The 25,590-nt window shown below is 43.1% G+C and overlaps 1 long non-coding RNA gene across 1 annotated transcript in view; it reads right to left on the reverse strand.

Annotated features, from left to right (window-relative positions):
- Positions 1-230: 230 nt before the first annotated feature.
- LOC139749682 (uncharacterized) overlaps positions 231-25,590 on the reverse strand; it is a 92,575-nt gene continuing 67,215 nt past the window's right edge. Inside the window, exons 2-3 of the long non-coding RNA XR_011713012.1 lie at positions 1,440-1,551; positions 231-311 (exon numbers count right to left, since the gene is read on the reverse strand). This is a non-coding gene — a long non-coding RNA (uncharacterized lncRNA). The remainder of the gene's footprint in view (positions 312-1,439; positions 1,552-25,590) is intronic.

The raw sequence follows: 25,590 nt of genomic DNA on the forward strand, positions 1-25,590 counted from the left end.
ATTCAAATTTACCTCCCAATTCACTTGTACCTCAACCCTACTGTACCTAATAACCTTGCTCTTATTCACATTTACTCTCAACTTTCTTCTTTCACACACTTTACCAAACTCAGTCACCAGCTTCTGCAGTTTCTCATCCGAATCAGCCACCAGAGCTGTATCATCAGCGAACAACACGTGTTATGTTTATAATTCATTCAGAATGAGCAACTAACGATCAATATGATTACCTAAATGTGATGCAGATACTGAGTCCTTCATGATAATCCTCAGGTGAAGTGCCATTTCTTTCTACTTTTTCCCTTCAATTTCTATAAAAGGAAACAGAAGAAGGAGTTAAGTGGGGAGTGCTCATCCTCCTCGGAGGTTCAGATTGGGGTGTTTGAATGTGTGTGGATGTAACCAAGATAAGAAGAAAGGAGAGATAGGTAGTAGTGTGAGGAGAGAAACCTGCTTGTTCTGGCTCTGAGTGAAACGAAGCTCAAGGGTAAAGGGGAAGAGTGGTTTGGGTAAGTCTTGGGAATAAAGTCAGGGGTTAGTGAGAGAAAAAGAGCTAAGGAAGGAGTTGCAATACTCCTGAAACAGTTGTGGGGGAGTATGTGATAGAGTGTAAGGAAGCAAATTCTAGACTGATGTGGGTAAAACTTAAAGTGGATGGGGAGAGATGGGCGATTATTGGTGCTTATGCACCTGGTCATAGAAAGAAAGATAATGGAAGCAAGTGTCTTTGGAGCAGCTGAGTGAGTGTGTTAGTAGCTTTGATGCATGAGACCGGGTTTTAGTGATGGGTGATTTAAATGCAAAGGTGAGTAATGTGGCAGTTGAGGGTATAATTTGTGAACATGAGGTATTCAGTGTTGTGAATGAAAATGGTTAAGAGCTTGTGGATTTATGTGCTAAAAAAAGACTGGTGATTGGGAATACCTGGTTTAAAAAGAGAGATATACATAAGTATGCGTATGTGAGTAGGACAGATGGTCAAAGGGCAGTATTGGATTTCATTTTCAACAAGAATTTCACCACCTCTTGTCTTGACCAAACCATAACTTAAATGAATTAATAAATTAAATGAATTAAAAAACTAAATAGATAAAATATAAATATAAATACTTTCATTGGAATCTTTTGATTATTAGGAAATTACAGATATACATATCATTAAGAAAGAAACCTTTGAAGAATCATTGTATAATAATTTCAGCTCTACATGAATATGTTTAGTGCACTTGTGACAAATATCATTACTGAGGAACTCTGTAGACTATCATTTTCAAGAAAAGTGAGCAAACAGTGCAAATACGTAACTTCATATATATGCCTGAACTTTACTGAGAATATGAAATATACATGGATATGATAACGTAATTTTCACAAAAGGGCAGTATATCTATGCTAACATTACTCGAAATGCAACATCCAACCTGAAGAAAAGGGCTTACCAGTGGATGCAGCTCCTGAAGTTGTTCTCGCATGGGATACAGTACTAGAAGGACATTTCTGAGGTTGATGTACCAGAGGATGCAGATTCTGATGTTCCAGAGGATTCCATTTCTGGAATTTAAGTGATTATCTATAATATCTACTGTTTACTAAAAGATACAAAATTTATGCACATTTCTGAATCCAGAATGAAAAAGACCTTTCTTGTGTTTTTCTAAATATGCCTTCCTATAGTTTTGAAATCAACAGAAATGAACATATTTTTTAGAGATTATGGAAATCCTCCCGTCTCGTTTTTGATTTTCCAAAAGAAGGAACAGAGAAGGGGGCAAAGAGAGGATTTCCCTCAAAGGCTCAGTCTTCTGTTCTTAACGCTACCTCGCTAACGTGGGAGATGGCGAATAGTATGAAAAATAGTATGAATGGAGAAAAACTGGAGGAAATAAAGTGTTTTAGATATCTGGGAGTGGATCTGGCGGCGGATGGAACCATGGAAGCGGAAGTGAATCATAGGGTGGGGGAGGGGGCGAAAATCCTGGGAGCCTTGAAGAATGTGTGGAAGTCGAGAACATTATCTCCGAAAGCAAAAATGGCTATGTTTGAAGGAGTAGTGGTTCCAACAATGTTGTATGGTTGCGAGGCGTGGGCTATGGATAGAGTAGCGAGCAGGAGGGTGGATGTGCTGGAAATGAGATGTTTTGAGGACAATATGTGGTGTGAGGTGGTTTGATCGAGTAAGTAATGTAAGGGTAAGAGAGATGTCTAGAAATAAGAAGAGCGTGGTTGAGAGAGCAGAAGAGGGTGTTTTGAAATGGTTTGGTCACATGGAGAGAATGAGTGAGGAAAGATTGACCAAGAGGATATATGTGTCGGAGGTGGAGGGAACGAGGAGAAGTGGGAGACCAAATTGGAGGTGGAAAGATGGAGTGAAAAAGATTTTGAGTGATCGGGGCCTGAACATGCAGGAGGGTGAAAGGCAAGCAAGGAATAGAATGAATTGGATCGATGTGTTATACCGGGGTCGACGTGCTGTCAATGGATTGAATCAGGGGATGTGAAGCGTCTGGGGTAAACCATGGAATGTTCTATGGGGCCTGGATGTGGAAAGGGAGCTGTGGTTTCGGGCATTATTGCATGACAGCTAGAGCCTGAATGTGAACGAATGGGGCCTTTGTTGTCTTTTCCAAGCGCTACCTCGCACACATGAGGGGGAGGGGGATGTTATTCCATGTGTGGCGAGGTGGCGATGGAAATGAATAAAGCCAGACAAAGTGAATTGTGTGCATGTGTATATATGTATATGTCTGTGTGTGTATACATATGTGTACATTGTGATGTATGGGTATGTATATTTGCGTGTGGGGACGTGTATGTATATACATGTGTATGGAAGTGGGTTGGGCCATTTCTTTCGTCTGCTTCGTTGCTCTACCTCGCAAACGCGGGAGACAGCGACAAAGCAAAATAAATAAATAAATATTATTATTCTTTTATTATACTTTGTCGCTGTCTCCCGCGTTTGCGAGGTAGCGCAAGAAAACAGACGAAAGAAATGGCCCAACCCTCCCCATACACATGTATATACATACGTCCACACACGCAAATATACATACCTACACAGCTTTCCATGGTTTACCCCAGACGCTTCACATGCCTTGATTCAATCCACTGACAGCACGTCAACCCCGGTACACCACATCGCTCCAATTCACTCTATTCCTTGCCCTCCTTTCACCCTCCTGCATGTTCAGGCCCCGATCACACAAAATCTTTTTCACTCTATCTTTCCACCTCCAATTTGGTCTCCCTCTTCTCCTTGTTCCCTCCACCTCCGACACATATATCCTCTTGGTCAATCTTTCCTCACTCATCCTCTCAATATGCCCAAACCACTTCAAAACACCCTCTTCTGCTCTCTCAACCACGCTCTTTTTATTTCCATACATCTCTCTTACCCTTACGTTGCTCACTCGATCAAACCACCTCACACCACACATTGTCCTCAAACATCTCATTTCCAGCACATCCATCCTCCTGCGCACAACTCTATCCATAGCCCACGCCTCGCAACCATACAACATTGTTGGAACCACTATTCCTTCAAACATACCCATTTTTGATTTCCGAGATAATGTTCTCGACTTCCACACATTCTTCAAGGCCCCCAGGATTTTCGCCCCCTCCCCCACCCTATGATCCACCTCCGCTTCCATGGTTCCGTCCGCTGCCAGATCCACTCCCAGATATCTAAAACACTTCACTTCCTCCAGTTTTTCTCCATTCAAACTCACCTCCCAATTGACTTGACCCTCAACCCTACTGTACCTAATAACCTTGCTCTTATTCACATTTACTCTTAACTTTCTTCTTCCACACACTTTTCCAAACTCAGTCACCAGCTTCTGCAGTTTCTCACATGAATCAGCCACCAGCGCTGTATCATCAGCGAACAACAACTGACTCACTTCCCAAGCTCTCTCATTCCCAACAGACTTCATACTTGCCCCTCTTTCCAAAACTCTTGCATTTACCTCCCTAACAACCCCATCCATAAACAATTGTACAAAGGCAAAGGGGATAAGAGTGAGTGCTCAAATTACAGAGGTATAAGTTTGTTGAGTATTCCTGGTAAATTATATGGGAGGGTATTGATTGAGAGGGTGAAGGCATGTACAGAGCATCAGATTGGGGAAGAGCAGTGTGGTTTCAGAAGTGGTAGAGGATGTGTGGATCAGGTGTTTGCTTTGAAGAATGTATGTGAGAAATACTTAGAAAAGCAAATGGATTTGTATGTAGCATTTATGGATCTGGAGAAGGCATATGATAGAGTTGATAGAGATGCTCTGTGGAAAGTATTAAGAATACATGGTGTGGGAGGCAAGTTGTTAGAAGCAGTGAAAAGTTTTTATCGAGGATGTAAGGCATGTGTACGTGTAGGAAAAGAGGAAAGTGTATACATATGTGTACATTGTGATGTATGGGTATGTATATTTGCGTGTGGGGACGTGTATGTATATACATGTGTATGGAAGTGGGTTGGGCCATTTCTTTCGTCTGCTTCGTTGCGCTACCTCGCAAACGCGGGAGACAGCGACAAAGCAAAATAAATAAATAAATATTATTATTTTTTTATTATACTTTGTCGCTGTCTCCCGCGTTTGCGAGGTAGCGCAAGGAAACAGACGAAAGAAATGGCCCAACCCCCCCCCCCCCCCCCATACACATGTATATACATACGTCCACACACGCAAATATACATACCTACACAGCTTTCCATGGTTTACCCCAGACGCTTCACATGCCTTGATTCAATCCACTGACAGCACGTCAACCCCGGTATACCACATCGATCCAATTCACTCTATTCCTTGCTCTCCTTTCACCCTCCTGCATGTTCAGGCCCCGATCACACAAAATCTTTTTCACTCCATCTTTCCACCTCCAATTTGGTCTCCCTCTTCTCCTCGTTCCCTCCACCTCCGACACATATATCCTCTTGGTCAATCTTTCCTCACTCATCCTCTCCATGTGCCCAAACCACTTCAAAACACCCTCTTCTGCTCTCTCAACCACGCTCTTTTTATTTCCACACATCTCTCTTACCCTTACGTTACTCACTCGATCAAACCACCTCACACCACACATTGTCCTCAAACATCTCATTTCCAGCACATCCATCCTCCTGCGCACAACTCTATCCATAGCCCACGCCTCGCAACCATACAACATTGTTGGAACCACTATTCCTTCAAACATACCCATTTTTGCTTTCCGAGATAATGTTCTCGACTTCCACACATTCTTCAAGGCCCCCAGAATTTTCGCCCCCTCCCCCACCCTATGATCCACTTCCGCTTCCATGGTTCCATCCGCTGCCAGATCCACTCCCAGATATCTAAAACACTTCACTTCCTCCGGTTTTTCTCCATTCAAACTCACCTCCCAATTGACTTGAACCTCAACCCTACTGTACCTAATAATCTTGCTCTTATTCACATTTACTCTTAACTTTCTTCTTCCACACACTTTATCAAACTCAGTCACCAGCTTCTGCTGTTTCTCACATGAATCAGCCACCAGCGCTGTATCATCAGCGAACTACAACTGACTCACTTCCCAAGCTCTCTCATCCCCAACAGACTTCATACTTGCCCCTCCTTCCAAAAGTCTTGCATTTACCTCCCTAACAACCCCATCCATAAACAAATTAAACAACCATGGAGACATCACACACCCCTGCCGCAAACCTACATTCACTGAGAAACCAATCACTTTCTTCTCTTCCTACACGTACACATGCCTTACATCCTCGATAAAAACTTTTCACTGCTTCTAACAACTTTCCTCCCACACCATATATTCTTACTACCTTCCACAGAGCATCTCTATCAACTCTATCATATGCCTTCTCCAGATCCATAAATGCTACATACAAATCCATTTGCTTTTCTAAGTATTTCTCACATACATTCTTCAAAGCAAACACCTGATCCACACATCCTCTACCACTTCTGAAACCACACTGCTCTTCCCCAATCTGATGCTCTGTACATGCCTTCACCCTCTCAATCAATACCCTCCCATATAATTTACCAGGAATACTCAACAAACTTATACCTCTGTAATTTGAGCACTCACTCTTATCCCCTTTGCCTTTGTACAATGGCACTATGCACGCATTCCGCCAATCCTCAGGCACCTCACCATGAGTCATACATACATTAAATAACCTTACCAACCAGTCAACAATACAGTCACTCCCTTTTTTAATAAATTCCACTGCAATACCATCCAAACCTGCTGCCTTGCCGGCTTTCATCTTCCGCAAAGCTGTCACTACCTCTTCTCTGTTTTTTTCGTTCATTTCAAGCTAGAAGTTTCAGTTTTCCAAATTGTTTCTTACATTTTTCATATGTATATATATGTATGTGTGTGTGTGTGTGTGTGTGTGTGTGTGTATATGTGCGTATGTATGTGTATGTGTGTGTATGTGTATATGTATATATATATGTATATTATCCCTGGGGATAGGGGTGAAAGAATACTTCCCACGTATTCCTCGCGTGTCGTAGAAAGTGACTAGAGGGGACGGAAGCGGGGGGCCAGAAATCCTCCCCTCCTTGTATTAACTTTCTAAAATGGGGGATATATATATATATATATATATATATATATATATATATATATATATATATATATATATATATTATCCCTGGGGATAGGGGAGAAAGAATACTTCCCACGTATTCCCTGCGTGTCGTAGAAGGCGACTAAAAGGGAAGGGAGCGGGGGGCTGGAAATCCTCCCCTCTCGTATTTTTTAATTTTCCAAAAGAAGGAACAGAGAAGGGGGCCAGGTGAAGATATTCCCTCAAAGGCCCAGTCCTCTGTTCTTAACGCTACCTCGCTATCGCGGGAAATGGCGAATAGTATGAAAAAAAAAAAAAAAAAAAAAATATATATATATATATATATATATATATATATATATATATATATATATATATATATATATATATATATATATTTATTTATTTTTTTCTTTCTATTATACTTTGGCGCTGTCTCCCGCGTTAGCGAGGTAGTACAAGGAACCAGACGAAAGAATGGCCCAACCCACCCGCATACACATGTATATACATACACGTCCACACACGCACATATACATGCCTATACATCTCAACGTATACATATATTTATACACACAGACATATAACTATACACACATGTACATAATTCATACTGTATGCCCTTATTCATTCCCGTCGCCACCCCGCCACACATGAAATGACAACCCCCTCCCCCCGCATGAGCTCACGTTAGCACTAGGAAAAGACGACAAAGGCCCCATTCGTTCACACTCAGTCTCTAGCTGTCATGAATAATGCACCGAAACCACAGCTCCCTTTCCACATCCAGGCCCCACAGAACTTTCCATGGTTTACCCCAGACGCTTCACATGCCCTGTTTCAATCCATTGACAGCACGTCGACCCCGGTACACCACATTGTTCCAATTAACTCTATTCCTTGCACGCCTTTCATCCTCCTGCATGTTCAGGCCCCGATCACACAAAATCCTTTTCACTCCATCTTTCCACCTCCAATTTCGTCTTCCACTTCTCTTCGTTCGCTCCACCTCTGACATATATATCCCCTTTGTCAATTTTTTCTCACTCATTCTCCCCATGTGACCAAACCATTTCAAAACACCCTCTTCTGCTTTCTCAACCACACTCTTTTTATTACCACACATCTCTCTTACCCTTTCATTACTTACCCGATCAAACCACCTCACACCACATATTGTCCTCAAACATCTCATTTCCAACACATCCACCCTCCTCCGCACAACTCTATCTATAGCCCACGCCTCGCAACCATATAACATTGTTGGAAACACTATTCCTTCAAACATACCCATTTTTGCTTTCCGAGATAACGTTCTCGCCTTCCACACATTTTTCAACGCTCCCAGAACTTTCGCCCTCTCCCCCACCCTATGATTCACTTCCGCTTCCATGGTTCCATCCACTGCCAGATCCACTCCCAGATATCTAAAACACTTCACTGCCTCCAGTTTTTCTCCATTCAAACGCACCTCCCAATTGACTTGTCCCTCAATCCTACTGTACCTAATAACCTTCCTCTTATTCACATTTACTCTCAACTTTCTTCTTTCACATACTTTACCAACTTCAGTCACCAGTTTCTGCAGTTTCTCACCTGAATCAGCCACCAGCGATGTATCGTCAGCGAACAACAACTGACTCACTTCCCAAGCTCTCTAATCCACAACAGACTGCATACTTGCCCCTCTCTCCACAACTCTTGCATTCACCTCCCTAACAACCCCATCCATAAACAAATTAAACAACCATGGAGACATCACGCACCCCTGCCGCAAACCGACATTCACTGAGAACCAATCACTTTCCTCTCTTCCTACTCGTACACATGCCTTACATCCTCGATAAAAACTTTTCACTATTTCTAACAACTTGCCTCCCACACCATATATTCTTAATACCTTCCGCAGAGCATCTCTATCAACTATATCATATGCCTTCTCCAGATCCATAAATTCTACATACAAATCCATTTGCTTTTCTAAGTATTTCTCATATTCATTTTTCAAAGCTAACACCTGATCCACACATCCTCTACCACTTCTGAAACCACACTGCTCTTCCCCAATCTGATACTTTGTACATGCCTTCACCCTCTCAATCAATACCCTCCCATATAGTTTCCCAGGAATACTCAACAAACTTATACCTCTGTAATTTAAGCACTCACTTTTATCCCCTTTGCCTTTGTACAATGGCACTATGCATGCATTCTGCCAATCCTGAGACACCTCACCATGAGTCATACATACAGTAAATAACCTTACCAATCAGTCAACAACACAGTCACCCCTTTTTTAATAAATTCCACTGCAATACCATCCAAACCCGCTGCCTTGCCGGCTTTCATCTTCAACAAAGCTTTTGCTACCTCTTGTCTGTTTACCAAATCATTCTCCCTAACCCTCTCACTTTGCACATCACCTCGACCAAAACACCCTATATCTCCTACTCTATCATCAAACACATTGAACAAACCTTCAAAATACTCACTCCATCTCCTTCTCACATCACCACTACTTGTTATCACCTCCCCATTAGCCCCCTTCACTGATGTTCCCATTTGTTCCCTTGTCTTACGCACTTTATTTACCTCCTTCCAAAACATCTTTTTATTCTCCCTAAAATTTAATGATACTCTCTCACCCCAACTTTCATTTGCCCTCTTTTTCACTTCTTGCACCTTTCTCTTGACCTCCTGCCTCTTTCTTTTATACATCTTCCACTCATTTGTATTATTTCCCTGCAAAAATCATCCAAATGCCTCTCTCTTCTCTTTCACTCATAATTTTAATTCTTCATATCACCACTCACTACTCTTTCTAATCTGCCCACCTCCCACTCTTCTCATGCCACAAGTATCTTTTGCGCAGTCCATCACTACTTCCCTAAATACATCCCATTCCTCCCCCAATCCCCTTACGTCCTTTGTTCTCACCTTTTTCCATTCTGTACTCAGTCTCTCCTGGCACTTCCTCACACAAGTCTCCTTCCCAAGCTCACTTACTCTCACCACCATATCATTATCAAACTTTGTTGCTGTTTCCCGCGTTAGCGAGGTAGCGCAAGGAAACAGACGAAAGAATGGCCCAACCCACCCACATACACATGTTTATACATACACGTCCACACACGCACGTATACAAACCTATACATTTAAACATATACATATATATGCATACACAGACATATACATATATACACATGTACATAATTCATACTTGCTACCTTTATTCATTCCCGTCGCCACCCTGCCACACATGAAATGACAACCCTCTACCCCCGCAGCACGCGAGGTAGCGGTAGGAAAAGACAACAAAGGCCACATTTGTTCGCAATCAGTCTCTAGCTGTCATGTATAATGCACCGAAACCACAGCTCCCTTTCCACATGCAGGCGCCACAGAACTTTCCATGTTTTACCCTAGACGCTTCAAATGCCCTGGTTCAATCAATTGACAGCACGTCGACTCCGGTACACCACATCGTTCCAATTCACTCTATTCCTTGCACGTCTTTCACCCTCCTGCATGTTCAGGCCCCGATCACTCAAAATCTTTTCCACTCCATCTTTCCACCTACAATTTGGTCTCCCACTCCTCCTCGTTTCCTCCACATCTGACACATATATCCTCTTTCTCAATCTTTCCTCACTCATATATATCAATCCCTGGGGATAGGGGAGAAAGAATACTTCCCATGCATTCCCCGCATGTCGTAGAAGGCGACTAAAGGGGACGGGAGTGGGGAGATAGAAACCCTCCCCTCCTTGGATTTAAACTTTCTAAAAGAGGAAACAGAAGGAGTCATGCGGGGAGTGCTCATCCTCATCGTAGGTTCGGACTGGGATGTATAAACGTGTGTGGATGTAACCAAGATGAGAAAAAAGGAGAGATAGGTATTATGTTTGAAGAAAGGAACCTGGATATTATGGTTCTGCGTGAAACGAAGCTCAAGGGTAAGGGGGAAGAATAGTTTGGGAATGTCTTGGGAGTAAAGTCAGTGGTTGGTGAGAGGACAAGAGCAAAGGAAGAAGTAGCACTACTCCTGAAACAGGAATTGTGGGAGTATGTGATAGAGTGTAAGAAAGTAATTCTAGATTGATATGGGTAAAACTGAAAGTGGATGGAGAGAATTGGATGATTATTGGTACCTATGCACCTGGTCATGAGAAGAAAGATCATGAGAGGCAAGTATTTTGGGAGTAGCTGAGTAAGTGTCAGTAGCTTTGATGCACGAGACCGGGTTACAGTGATGGGTGATTTGAATGCAAAGGTGAGCAATGTGGAAGTTGAGGGAATAATTGGTGTACATGGGGTGTTCAGTGTTGTAAATGGAAATGGTGAAGAGCTTGTAAATTTGTGTGCTGAAAAAGGACTGGTGATTGGGAATACCTTGTTTAAAAAGAGAGATATACATAATCAGGGCATGTGAAGCGTCCGGGGTAAACCATGGAAAGCTGTGTAGGTATGTATATTTGCGTGTGTGGACGTATGTATATACATGTGTATGGGGGTGGGTTGGGCCATTTCTTTCGTCTGTTTCCTTGCGTTACCTCGCAAACGCGGGAGACAGCGACAAAATATATATATATATATATATATATATATATATATATATATATATATATATATATTTTTTATTTATTATACTTTGTCGCTGTCTCCCGCGTTTGCGAGGTAGCGCAAGGAAACAGACGAAAGAAATGGCCCAACCCACCCCCATACACATGTATATACATACGTCCACACACGCAAATATACACACCTACACAGCTTTCCATGGTTTACCCCAGCCGCTTCACATGCCTTGATTCAATCCACTGACAGCACGTCAACCCCGGTATACCTCATCGCTCCAATTCACTCTATTCCTTGCCCTCCTTTCACCCTCCTGCATGTTCAGGCCCCGATCACACAAAATCTTTTTCACTCCATCTTTCCACCTCCAATTTGGTCTCCCTCTTCTCCTCGTTCCCTCCACCTCCGACACATATATCCTCTTGGTCAATCTTTCCTCACTCATTCTCTCCATGTGCCCAAACCACTTCAAAACACCCTCTTCTGCTCTCTCAACCACGCTCTTTTTATTTCCACACATCTCTCTTACCCTTACGTTACTCACTCGATCAAACCACCTCACACCACACATTGTCCTCAAACATCTCATTTCCAGCACATCCATCCTCCTCCGCACAACTCTATCCATAGCCCACGCCTCGCAACCATACAACATTGTTGGAACCACTATTCCTTCAAACATACCCATTTTTGCTTTCCGAGATAATGTTCTCGACTTCCACACATTCTTCAAGGCCCCCAGAATTTTCGCCCCCTCCCCCACCCTATGATCCACTTCCGCTTCCATGGTTCCATCCGCTGCCAGATCCACTACCAGATATCTAAAACACTTCACTTCCTCCAGTTTTTCTCCATTCAAACTCACCTCCCAATTGACTTGACCCTCAACCCTACTGTACCTAATAACCTTGCTCTTATTCACATTTACTCTTAACTTTCTTCTTCCACACACTTTACCAAACTCAGTCACCAGCTTCTGCAGTTTCTCACATGAATCAGCCACCAGCGCTGTATCATCACCGAACAACAACTGACTCACTTCCCAAGCTCTCTCATCCCCAACAGACTTCATACTTGCCCCTCTTTCCAAAACTCTTGCATTTACCTCCCTAACAACCCCATCCATAAACAAATTAAACAACCATGGAGACATCACACACCCCTGCCGCAAACCTACATTCACTGAGAACCAATCACTTTCCTCTCTTCCTACATATATATATATATATATATATATATATATATAAACCCCCTATCCCTGGGGATAGGGGATTAAGAATACTTCCCACGTATTCCCTGCGTGTCGTAGAAGGCGACTAAAAGGGGAGGGAGCGGGGGGCTGGAAATCCTCCCCTCTCGTTTTTTTTTTAATTTTTCCAAAAGAAGGAACAGAAGGGGGCCAGGTGAGGATATTCCACAAAGGCCCAGTCCTCTGTTCTTAACGCTACCTCGCTAACGCGGGAAATGGCGAATAGTTTAAAAAAAAAATACATAAGTATACGTATGCAAGTTGGACAGATGGCCAGAGAGCATTATTGAATTACATGTTGATTGATAGGCGCATGAAAGAAAGCCTTTTGGATGTTAATGTGCTGAGAGGTGCAACTGGAAGGCTGTCTGATCATTTTCTTGTGAAGGCGAACGTAAAGATTTGTAGAGGTTTTCAGAAAAAAAAGAGAGAAGTTTAGGGTGAAGAGTGGTGAGAGTGAGTGAGCTGGGAAGGAGAATTATGTGAGGAACTATATGAATAGATTGAGTGCAGAATGGAAAAAGATGAGAGCAAATGACGTAAGGGGAGTGGAGGAGGAATGGAATGTATTTAGGGAAGCAGTGATAGTTTGCGCAAAAAATTCCTGCAGCATGAGAAAGGTGGGAGGTGGGTAGATTAGAAAGGGTAGTGAGTGAAGGGATGAAGAAATAAGATTGTTAGTGAAAGAGAAGAGAGAGGCATTTGGACAATTTTTGCAGGGAAATAGTCCAAATGAATGGGAGACGTATAAAAGAAAGAGACAGGAAGTCAAGAGAAAGGTGCAAGAGGTGAAAAAGAGGGCAAATGAGAGTTGGGGTGAGAGAGTATCATTAAATTCTAGGAAGAATAAAAAGATGTTTTGGAAGGAGGTAAATAAAGTGCGTAAGACAAGAGAACAAATGGGTACATCGGTGAAGGGGGCAAATGGGGAGGAAATAACAATTAGTGGTGAAGTGAGAAGGAGATGGAGTGAGTATTTTGAATGTTTGTTGAATGTGTTTGATGATAGGGTGGCAGATGTAGGGTGTTTTGGACGAGTTGCTGTTCGAAGTGAGAGGGTCAGGGAGAATGATCTGGTAAACAGAAAAGAGGTAGTAAAAGCTTTGTGGAAGATGAAAGTCGGCAAGGGGGCGGGTTTGGATGGTATTGCTGTGGAATTCATTAAAAAATGGGGTGAATGTGTTGTTGACTGGTTGGTGAGAATATTCAATGTATGTATGGTTCATGGTGAAGTGCCTGAGGATTGGCGGAATGCATGCATAGCGCCACTGTACAAAGGCAAAGGGGATAAAGGTGGGTGTTCAAATTACAGAGGTATAAGTTTGTTGAGTATTCCTGGGAGATTATATGGGAGGGTATTGATTGAGAGGGTCAAGGCATGTACATAGCATCAGAATGGGGAAGAGCAGTGTGGTTTCAGAAGTGGTAGAGGATGTGTGGATCAGGTGTTTGCTTTGAAGAATGTATGCGTGAAATACTTAGAAAAACAAATGGATTTGTATTTAGCATTTATGGATCTGGAGAAGGCATATGATAGAGTTGATAAAGATGTTCTGTGGAAGGCATTAAGAGTATATGGTGTGGGAGGCAAGTTATTAGAAGCAGTGAAAAGTTTTTATCGAGGATGTAAGGTATGTGAACGAGTAGGAAGAGAGGAAAGTGATTGGTTCCCAGTGAATATCGGTTTGCGGCAGGGGTGTGTGATGTCTCCATGGTTGTTAAATTTGTTTATTGATGGTTTTTTTAGGGAGGTGAATGCAAGAGTTTTGGAGAGAGAAGCAAGTATGCAGTCTGTTGTGGATGAGAGAGAGCTTGAGAAGTGAGTCGGTTGTTGTTCGCTGATGATACAGCCATGGTGGCAGATTCATGTGAGGAACTGCAAAAGTTGGTGACTGAGTTTGGTAAAGTGCGTGAAAGAAGAAAGTTGAGAGTAAATGTGAATAACAGTAAGTTTATTAGGTTTAGTAGGGTTGAGGGACAAGTCAACTGGGAGGTAAGTTTGAATTGAGAAAAACTGGAGGAAGTGAAGTGTTTTAGATATCTGGGAGTGGAGCTACCAGCAGATGGAACCAGGGAAGCGGAAGTGAGTCACAGGGTGGAGGAGGGGGCGAAGGTTCTGGGAGCGTTGAAGAATGTATGGAAGGTGAGAGCGTTATCTCGAAGAGAAGAAATGGATATGTTTGAAGGAATAGTGGTTCTAACAATGTTATATGGTTGCGAGACATGGGCTATAGATAGGGCTGTGCGAAGGAGGGTTGATGTGATGGAAATGAAATGTTTGAGGACAACATGTCGTGTGAGGTGGTTTGATAGAGTAAGTAATGAAAGGGTAAGAGAGATAAGTGGTAATTAAAAGAGTGTGGTCGAGAGAGCAGAAGAAGGTGTGTTGAAATGGTTTGGATACATTGAGAGAATGAGTGAGGAAAGATTGAGAAAGAGGTTATATGTGTCAGAAATGGAGGGAACAAGGAGAAGCGGGACCAGTTGGAGGTGGAAGGATGGAGTGAAAAAGATTTTGAGGGATCGGGGCCTGAACATACAGGAGGGTGAGAGACGTGCGAGTAATAGAGTGAATTGGAACGATGTAGCTTATTGAGGTCGACGTGCTGTCAGTGGATTGAACCAGGGCATGTGAAGCGTCTGGGGTAAACCATGGAAAGTCTTGTGGGGCCTGGATGTGGATAGGAAGCTGTTGTTTCAGTGCATTACACATAACAGTTAGAGACTGAGTGTGAATGAATGTGGCCTTTTTGCCTGTTTTCATGGCTTTACCTCGCTGAAGTGGGGGGCAGCAATGCTGTTTCCTGTGCGGCAAGATGGCTCCGGAAATGGATTGAAGGCAAGTAAGTATGAATATGTATGTACATGTGTATATATGTATATGTCCATGTATGTGTATGTATATGTATGTATGTGTATATATTGATATGTATATGGATGGAATTACTATTCTTTTAAACCAATTTTTGCTTTCTGAGATAACGTTCACTCCTTTCATACACCCTGTGACTCACTTCCACTTCCATGGTTCCAGTCCGTGACAAGTTCACTTCCATATATCTAAAACAGTTCACTTCCTCCAATTTTCCTCCATTCAAAATTACATCCCAATTACCTTGTTCCTCAACCCTGATAAACCTTATAATCTTACTCTTATTCGCATTTACTCTCAACTTTCTCCTTTGACACACTTTTCCAAACTCAGTCAACAACTTTTGCATTTTCTCACTTGAAGCAGCCACCAGTGCTATATCACCAACGAACAGCAACTGAGTCATTTCCCAGGCCCTCTTATCTCCAACAGACTGCATATTCGCCTTTCTCTCAAAAACTCTTGCTTTAACCTTCCTAACCACCCCATCCATAAACAAATTAAACAACCTTGGAGATATTACACACCCCTGCCACAGACCAACCTTCACTAGGAACCAATTACTCATCCTTGATGAAAAAAAAATCACTGTTTCTAGCAGCTTACCTCCCACGCCATATACACTTAAGATCTTCCACAAAGAATCTGAATCTCCCCTATCATAAGCCTTCTCTAGATCCATAAGTGCCACATACAATTCCATTTTATTTTCTAAATATTTCTCACACATTTTTCACAGGAAACACCTGATCCACACATCCTCAACCACTTCTGAAGCCACTCTTCTCCTCCCCAGTCTGATGCTCTGTACATGCCTTCACCCTCTCAATCAATACCTTCCTTTACAATTTTCCAGGAATACTCAATAAACTTATGCTTCTTTAGTTTGAACACTCCCCTTTCTCCCATTTGCCTTTGTACAATAGCACTATACATGCATTCCACCATCCTCAGGCACTTCACCATGATCCATACATACATCAAATATCCTTACCAACCAGTCAATAACAAAATCATCCCCCTTCTTAATAAATTCAATTGAGATACCATCCAACTCGCCACCTTGCCGGATTTCATCTCCCGCAAGGCTTTCACTGCCTCTTCTCTCTGAACCAAAACATTATCCCTGACCCTCTCTCTTCGTACACCACCCCCACGACCAAAACACCCTACATCTGCCATTCTATCATCAAACACATTGAACAATCCTTGAAAATACTCCCTCCATCTCCTTCTCACTTCATCACTATCGGTTATGACTTCCCACGCATTCCTCACGTGTCGTAGAAGGCGACTAAAGGGGGCGGGAGCGGTGTACTAGAAACCCACCCCTCCTTGGATTTTAACTTTCTAAAAGGGGAAACAGAATAAGGTGTCACGCGGGGAGTGCTCATCCTCCTCGAAGGCTCAGATTGGGGTGTCTAAATGTGTGTGGATGTAACCAACATGATAAAAAAGGAGAGATAGGTAGTATGTTTGAGGAAACGAACCTGGATGTTTTGGCTCTGCGTGAAACGAAGCTCAAGGGTAAAGGGGAAGAGTGGTTTGGGAATGTCTTGGGAGTAAAGTCAGGGGTTAGTGAAACGACAAGAGCAAGGGAAGGAGTAGCACTACTCCTGAAACAGGAGTGGTTAGGTTAGGTTAGGTTAGGTTAGGTTAGGTTAGGTTAGGTTAGGTTAGGTTAGGTTAGGTTAGGTTAGGTGATAGTGTAAGAAAGTACTCTACACTGATATGGGTAAAACTGAAAGTGGATGGAGAGAGATGGGTGATTATTGGTGATATGCACCTGGGCATGAGAAGAAAAATCATGAGAGGCAAGTAGTTTGGGAGCAGCTGAATGAGTGTGTTAGTAGTTTTGATGCACGAGACCGGGTTATAGTGATGGGTGATTTGAATGCAAAGGTGAGTAATGTGGCAGTTGAGGCAATAAGTGGTGTACATGGGGTGCTCAGTGTTGTAAATGGAAATGGTGAAGAGCTTGTAAATTTATGTGCTGAAAGAGGACTGGTGATCGGGAATACCTGGTTGAAAAAGAGATATGCATAGTATACGTATGTAAGTAGGAGAGATGGCCAGAGAGCGTTATTGGATTACGTTTTAATTGACAGGCGCACGAAAGAGAGACTTTTGAATGTTAATGTTCTGAGAGGTGCAACTGGAGGGATGTCTAATCATTATCTTGTGGAGGCGAAGGTGAAGATTTGTAGAGGTTTTCAGAAAAGAGAGAATGTTGGGGTGAAGAGAGTGGTGAGAGTAAGTGAGCTTGGGAAGGAGACTTGTGTGAGGAAGTACCAGAAGAGACTGAGTGCAGAATGGAAAAAGGTGTGAACAAAGGAGGTAAGGGGAGTGGGGGATGAATGGGATGTATTTAGGGAAGCAGTGATGGCTTGTGCAAAAGATGCTTGTGGCATGAGAAGCGTGGGAGGTGGGCAGATAAGAAAGTGTAGTGAGTAGTGGGATGAAGAGGTAAGATTATTAGTGAAAGAGAAGAGAGAGGCATTTGGACGATTTTTGCAGGGAAATAATGCAAATGAGTGGGAGATGTATAAAAGAAAGAGACAGGAGGTCAAGAGAAAGGTGCAAGAGGCGAAAAAGAGGGCAAATGAGAGTTGGAGTGAGAGAGTATCATTAGATTTTAAGGAGAATAAAAAGATTTTTTGGAAGGAGGTAAATAAAGTGCGTAAGACAAGGGAACAAATGGGAACATCAGTGAAGGGGGCTAATGGAGAGGTGATAGCAAGTAGTGGTGATGTGAGAAGGAGATGGAGTGAGTATTTTGAAGGTTTGTTGAATGTGTTTGATGATAGAGTAGGAGATATAGGGTGTTTTGGTCGAGGTGGTGTGCAAAGTGAGAGGGTTAGGGAGAATGATTTGGTAAACAGAGTAAAGGTAGTAAAAGCTTTGCGGAAGATGAAAGCCGGCAAGGCAGCAGGTTTGGATGGTATTGCAGTGGAGTTCATTAAAAAAGGGGTGACTGTATTGTTGACTGGTTGGTAAGGTTATTTAATGTACGTATGACTCATGGTGAGGTGCCTAAGGACTGGCGGAATGCTTGCATAGTGCAATTGTACAATGGCAAAGGGGATAAGAGTGAGTGCTCAAATTACAGAGGTATAAGTCTGTTGAGTATTCCTGGGAAACTATATGGGAGGGTATTGACTGAGAGGGTGAAGGCATGTACAGCGCATCAGATTGGGGAAGAGCAGTGTGGTTTCAGAAGTGGTAGAGGATGTGTGGATAAGGTGTTTGCTTTAAAGAATTTATGCGACAAATACTTAGAGAAGCAAATGGATTTGTATGTAGCATTTATGGATCTGTAGAAGGCATATGATGGAGTTGATAGAGATGCTCTGTGGAAGGTATTAAGAATATATGGTTGGAGGTAAGTTGTTAGAAGCAGTGAAAAGTTTTTATCGAGGATGTAAGGCATGTGTGCGTGTAGGAAGAGAGGAAAGTGACTGGTTCCCAGTGAATGTTGGTTTGCAGCAGGGGTGCATGATGTCTCCATGGTTGTTTAATTTGTTTATGGATGGGGTTGTTAGGGAGGTGAATGCAAGAGTTTTGGAAAAGGGGCAAATATGCAGTCTGTTGTGGATGAGAGAGCTTGGGAAATGAGTCAGTTGTTGTCCGCTGATGATACAGCGCTAGTGGCTGATTCAGGTGAGAAACTGCAGAAACTGGTGACTGACTTTGGTAGAGTGTGTGAAAGAAGAAAGCTGAGAGTAAATGTGAATAAGAGTAAGGTTATTAGGTACAGTAGGGTTGAGGGACAAGTGAATTGGGAGGTAAATTTGAATGGAGAAAAATTGGAGGAAATGAAGTGTTTTAGATATCTGGGAGTAGATTTGGCAGCAGATGGAACCATGGAAGCGGAAGTGAATCATAGGGTGGGGGAGGGGGCGAAAGTTTTGTGAGCATTGAAAAATATGTGGAAGCCGAGAACGTTATCTTGGAAAGCAAAAATGGGTATGTTTGAAGGTACAGTGGTTCCAACAATGTTATATGGTTGCGAGGCATGGGCTATAGATAGAGTTGTGCGGAGGAGGGTGGATGTGCTGGAAATGAGATGTTTGAGAACAATATGTGGTATGAGGTGGTTTGATCGAGTAAGTAATGAAAGGGTAAGAGAGATGTGTGGTAATAAAAAGAGTGTGGTTATAGAGTAGAAGAGGGTGTTTTGAAATGGTTTGGTCACATGGAGAGAATGAGTGAGGAAAGATTGACCAAGAGGATATATGTGTCAGAGGTGGAGGGAACGAGGAGAAGTGGGAGACTAAATTGGAGGTGAAAAAATGGAGTGAAAAAGACTCTGAGTGATCGGGGCCTAAAAATGCAGGAGGGTGAAATGCGTGCAAGGAATAGAGTGAATTGGAACGATGTGGTATATCGGGGTCGACGTGCTATCAATGGATTGAACCAGGGCATGTGAAGCATCTGGGGTAAACCATGGAAAGTTTTGTGGGGCCTGGATGTGGAAAGGGAGCTGTGATTTCGGTGCATTATACATGACAGCTAGAGACTGAGTGTGAAGCCTTTGTTGTCTTTTCCTAGCGGTACCTCGAGAACATGTGAGGGGAGGGGGTTGTTATTTCATGTGTGGCGGGGTGGCGACGGGAATGAGTAAGGGCAGACAGTATGAATTATGTACATGTGTATATAAGTAAATATCTGTGTGTGTATATATATATGTATACGTTGAGATGTATAGGTATGTATATGTGCGTGTGTGGACCTGATATACATCGAAGAGACGAAGCTAGGACGCCATTTGGTAAACATGTTCACCAAATGGTGTCCTAGCTTCGTCTCTTCGATATATATCAACTGACATTTATTTCTCTCTTGTGTCTCCCCTGATGATGTCATTATCACACGAAAGTGCACTTGGGAACTTATCGTGTTTGTTTAAACAGACGAAGAATGACCTATCCACTCATATACACATATATACACATAAACGCCTATACAAACGCATATACATACATATACATATCAACATATAAACATAGATACATATACATTCACATTCACTGACATATACATGTATACATGTATACATATTCATACTTGCTACCCTTCATCCATTCCTGGCGCTACCCCCCCCTTACATGAAACAGCACCTCTACCACTTACTTCAGCGAGGTAGCGTCAGGACAACAGACAAAAATGGCCATATTCGTTCACACTCTAGCTGTAATGTGTAATGCACCGAAACCACAGCTCCCTTTCCACCTCCAGGCCCCACAAAACTTTCCATGGTTTACCCCAGACTCTTCACATGCTCTAGTTCAATCCATTGACAGCACTTCGACCCCAGTATACCACACCGTTCCAATTCACTCTCTTCCTTGTACGCATCTCACCCTCCTGTATATTTAGGCCCCAATCGCTCAAAATTTGGTCTCCCGCTTCTCTTCGTTCCTCCCACCACCTTATGACACATATATGCTCTTTGTCATTCTTTCCTCACTCATTCTCTCCGTATGTCCAAACCATTTCAACACACCCTCTTCTGCTCTCTCTACCACATTCTTTTTTATTACCACACATCACTCTTGCCCTTTCATTACTTAATCAAACCACCTCACACCACATATTGCCCTCAAACATTTCATTTCCAACACATCCACCCTCCTCCGCACAACCCTATTTATAGCGCATGCCTCGCAACCATATAACATTGTTGAAACCACTATTCCTTTAAACTTACCCATTTTTGCTCTCCGAGATAACATTCTCTCCTACCACACATTCTTCATCGCTTCCAGAACCTTCACCCCCTCCCCCAACCTGACTCACCTCCGCTTCCATGGTTCCATTCGCTGCTAAGTCCACTCCCAGATATCTAAAGCACTTCGCTTCCACCAATTTTTCTGCATTCAAACATACATCGCAATAGACTTGTTCCTCAACTCTGCTGAACCTAATAACCTTGCTCTTATTCACATTCACTCTCAAAAGATTGCATACTCGGCCTTCTCTCCAAAACCCACCCCATCCATAAACAAATTAAACAATCATAGGGATACACCCCCGCCGCAGACCGGCCTTCACTGGGAACCAATCACTCTCGTCTCTTCCTACTCGTACACATGCCATACATACTCACTGCTTCTAGCAACTTACATCCCACACCATATACTTTTAAGATTTTCCACAAAGCATCTCTGTCGCCCTATCATATGCCTTCTCCAGATACATAAATGCTACATACAAATCCATTTGTTTTCCCAAGTATTTCTCACATACATTCTTCAAAGCAAAAACTTGATCCACACATCCTCTACTACTTCTGAAACCACACTGCTCTTCCCCAATCTGAGGCTCTCTATGTGCCTTCATCCTGTGAATCAATACCCTTCCATACAATTTTCCAGGAATAATCAAGAAATTTATGCCTCTGTAATTTGAACACTCACCTTTATCCCCTTTGCCTTTTGTACTATGCATGCATTCCGCCAATCCTCATAAACAACACAGTCACCCCGTTCCTTAAAAAATTCAACTGCAGTACCATCCAATCCCACCGGCTTGCCGGATTTCATCTTTCGCAAGGCTTTCACCACCTCTTCCCTCTTCACCAAACCACTCTCCCTGACACTCTCACTTCGCACACCACCCCAACTAAAACACCCTACATCCGCCACTGTATCATCAAATGCATTCAACAAACCTCCGTCTCTTTCTCACTTCATCACTACCTGTTATCACTTCTCCGCTTACCCCCTTCACCGATGTTCCCCATTTGTTCTCTTCTCTTATTTACTTCCTTCCAAAACATCATATTATTCTCCCTAAAGTTCAATGATGCTTTCTCACTCCCAACTCTCATTTGCCCTCTTCAACTCTTGACACTTCCTCTTGACATCCCGAGGCTTTCTCTTATACATCTCCTATTCACTTGCACTCCTTCCTTGTAAGTATCGTCCAAACGCCTCTCTTTTCTCTTTTGCTAACAACTTTACTTCTTCATCCCACCACTCACTACCCTTTCTAATCTACCACCTCCCACCTTCCTCATGCCACATGCATCTCTTGCACATGACATCACTGCTTCCCTAAATACATCCCATTCCTCACCCACTCCCATGTTATTTGCTCTCACCTTCTGGCATTCTACACTCAATATCTCCTGGTACGTCCTTGCGCAAGTCTCCCTTTAAAGCTCACTTACTCTCACTACTCTCTTCTCGACATTCTCTCTTCTTTTTTTTGAAAATCTCTACAAATCCTCACCTTCGCCTCCACAAGATAGTGACCAAACATCGTACCAGCTGCCACTCTCAGCATATCAATATCCAAAAGTCTCTCTTTTACACGCCTATCAATTAACATGTAATCTAGTAATGCCCTTTGATCATCTTCCCTACTCACATACGTATACTTATGTATGTCACTTTTTAAAACACGGTATTCCCAATCACCAATCTTTTTTCTAGAAAGCAATGAAAGGGTAAGAGAGACGTGTGGTAATAAAAAGAGTGTGGTTGAGAGAGCAGAAGCGGGTGTGTTGAAATGGTTTGGACATATGGAGACCATGAGTAAGGAATGGTGGACAAAGATTATATGTGTCAGAGGTGGAAGGAAGAAAGAGAAGCGGGAGACCAAACTGGAGGAGGAAGGATGGAATGAAAAAGACTTTAAGCGATCTGGGCCTGAACATACAGGAAGGTGAGAGTCGTGCAAGGAATAGAGTGAATTGGAACGATGTCTTATATCGAGGTCGACGTGGTGTCAATGGACTGAACCAGGGGATGTGAAACGTTTGATGTAAACCATGGAGAGGTCTGTGGCGCCTGGATGTGGATAAGGATCTGTGGTTTCGGAGCATTACACATAACAGGTAAAGATTCGGTATAAAAAAAAATGGCACCGTACATTACGCAGAACAGAGACGAGGGTCGGTGAGTATCCAACCACCTTGGAGGCAGTTGACCCAGCCCGGGGGGAATAGCGTTAACATCTACTAGGGATCCTGTTAAGCCATACCTCGCCCTGTTACACAGGATGTCTTTATAAAGTGTGTAAGGCTCGCCCTCCTGTAAGGATAACGAGCCAATAATATGTCTACTAGAGACACTGATAACTTCAATTCCAACTGGGCACCAGCAATTTTTGAACAACAGTAGAGATCTTGTCGTACGTCAGTATGGGCCTCTGGGGAATATTAGCAATGTGTGGACGGAAACAGCGAGCTGTAGCAAGAACTTACATGCACCGCGCTGCATGTTGATTAGTGCTTGACCTGGGGAACGTTGGCCGTCGCTCGGCGAGGACTGCCGAACGCCCGGATCCCCCGTGCATGTACAGTCCAACCTGACCGGAAGGACATGTATAACCAGTTGATGCTGCCTTAAGTGAACTTTTAATACCAGAGGCCGATAAAAGCTGCTAGTCGGTATTATGCTGAGCAGTAGTAATTACAATGTAGTGCTTGTACTGAAGTGTGTAAATGCATTACCTAAATCTCCATTACACTCGTGAATTACAGTATCTTAGTTATCATTAGCAAGGGTGTTAGGATGCATGCTATATTATTTCTACAGCTGTTTTCAGAATTAAACGTCAAATGCAAGAATATTTGCGACCTTTCTTTACCCTACAGGAAAGTGAGTGGTGAAAGTATGCTTGGCAGTCAATTAGGATATTTGGGTCATTAATGTTCTCATTAAGGGGGTTTACCTAAACCATGGCATATGGGCCCCCATGGTAATCTCACTTGATCGTCATCATCGACTATCAAGTAATGATCAGTTTCTTTTCTATTTTGTCTTACCCTTATAACTGGTAGGGGAGCGTGTTGCCCAGTGCAGTACTCACGATCTATAGGCTACGGAGAGATGGAGGCTTGGATAGAAATTGTTAGCCATTATCTGGGTGGCAACACCAGCAGTGATGGTGTTGGTCACCATGTGGGGCTTGGTGACGAGCGGTGGTGGCAGCGGGTGGAGTCAGCACTCCGTCCCACTCACGTGTTGGGACAGAGAGGCCTCGGTGGTGAGCTTGACATCCGGGGGCGGTACAGGGTTGGGAGAAGGGGAGAGAAGCTGACTACCCCCGGGTTTGCCTATAGGAGACACTGGCCATAGTAAGGTACACTATGGGCAGCTGTGAGTAAGGACGGGGTGATGGGGGTGTATTACGCAAGAACAAGTGGAACAGAGATGGAGGGACGATGGTAAGACAGAAGCGGGGAAGATGAGAAAGGGAAGTGAGTGACAGGAGTGTAGGACACAGTATGTGAGATGGGAATAACATGGCAGTTGGCGATGCAGCGTATCTGGTGGTAACTGGCTAGAGGCACAGTCATTAAGGTCTAAATATCTCGAAAAATTAGCAAGGCATTTGTAGATGGGTCGCAGGGCTTGATAGTGTATAGCCGCGATTTTAGCCAGTTAGGCTGTGGAACAGGATTGAGGTACAGGTGGCGCCAGGATGATGGGTGAGGAATGGTACAATTGTCGGCTTGGTATCCCTACAGTGTGGGCTGGGGACAGGAGAGAGCTGGTGGTCAGGTACAACTGCTGTACGGAGGAACTTTCTCTACAATGTGATAATGCATCTCACTCCCTTGCAGTGTCCTGGACACGAAGACAAAAGGTCGGCCACATTGGTGGAGTACTGCAGAAATACCTACATCAGATGCATCACAATCAACCTCAAAAGGCAACTTTTCATCCACTGAGTGTAAGGTGGCTTCCTCGAGCTCCTTCTTGAGTAGGTTAAATGCATTCAGGTCTCTTCATCCAGTGGACACCTTCTCGTATTTACTAGCGGTGGTATTTTGTCTAAAAAGTCTTGAGCCCATTTTTCATTGTAGGCAAACATCCCGATTGTTCTTTAAGATCGCAAATCTGCCGGTGGAGGAAGATCTTGTAATAGACGAAGCCTTATGACCCCACACAGTAACCAAGAACACTGGTGGAATGCACAGACTTGACAGTCTTGGATTCATTAAGAGTTACGTGTCTTTGACTGACAACCTTAAGAAGGTGTTATACATTCCGATCTTGCTCCTCTTGTGTAAGCCCGGCAGTGGTGATGTTGTCAAGATAAGGAAGGACACCTTGTAGATTTTCCTCCTTAACTAACCTGTTCATAGCTCACTGAAAATCAGCTACCCCATTTGTAACCTCAAAAGAAATCCTACAAAACTGGTACATCCATTCATCCAGTGGCTTCAAAAATAGTATATTTCCTGTCTGACTTTTTCAGTGGTATTTGGTGGCAAGCACTTTTCGGGACTAAAGTAGAGAACACACTGCATTTTGCAAGGTCATTCACCATCTCATCAGTCCTTGGCAATGGGTCCACATCCAACTC

Source organism: Panulirus ornatus, chromosome 8 (assembly GCF_036320965.1).
Source record: "Panulirus ornatus isolate Po-2019 chromosome 8, ASM3632096v1, whole genome shotgun sequence".
Lineage (NCBI taxonomy): Eukaryota > Metazoa > Arthropoda > Malacostraca > Decapoda > Palinuridae > Panulirus > Panulirus ornatus.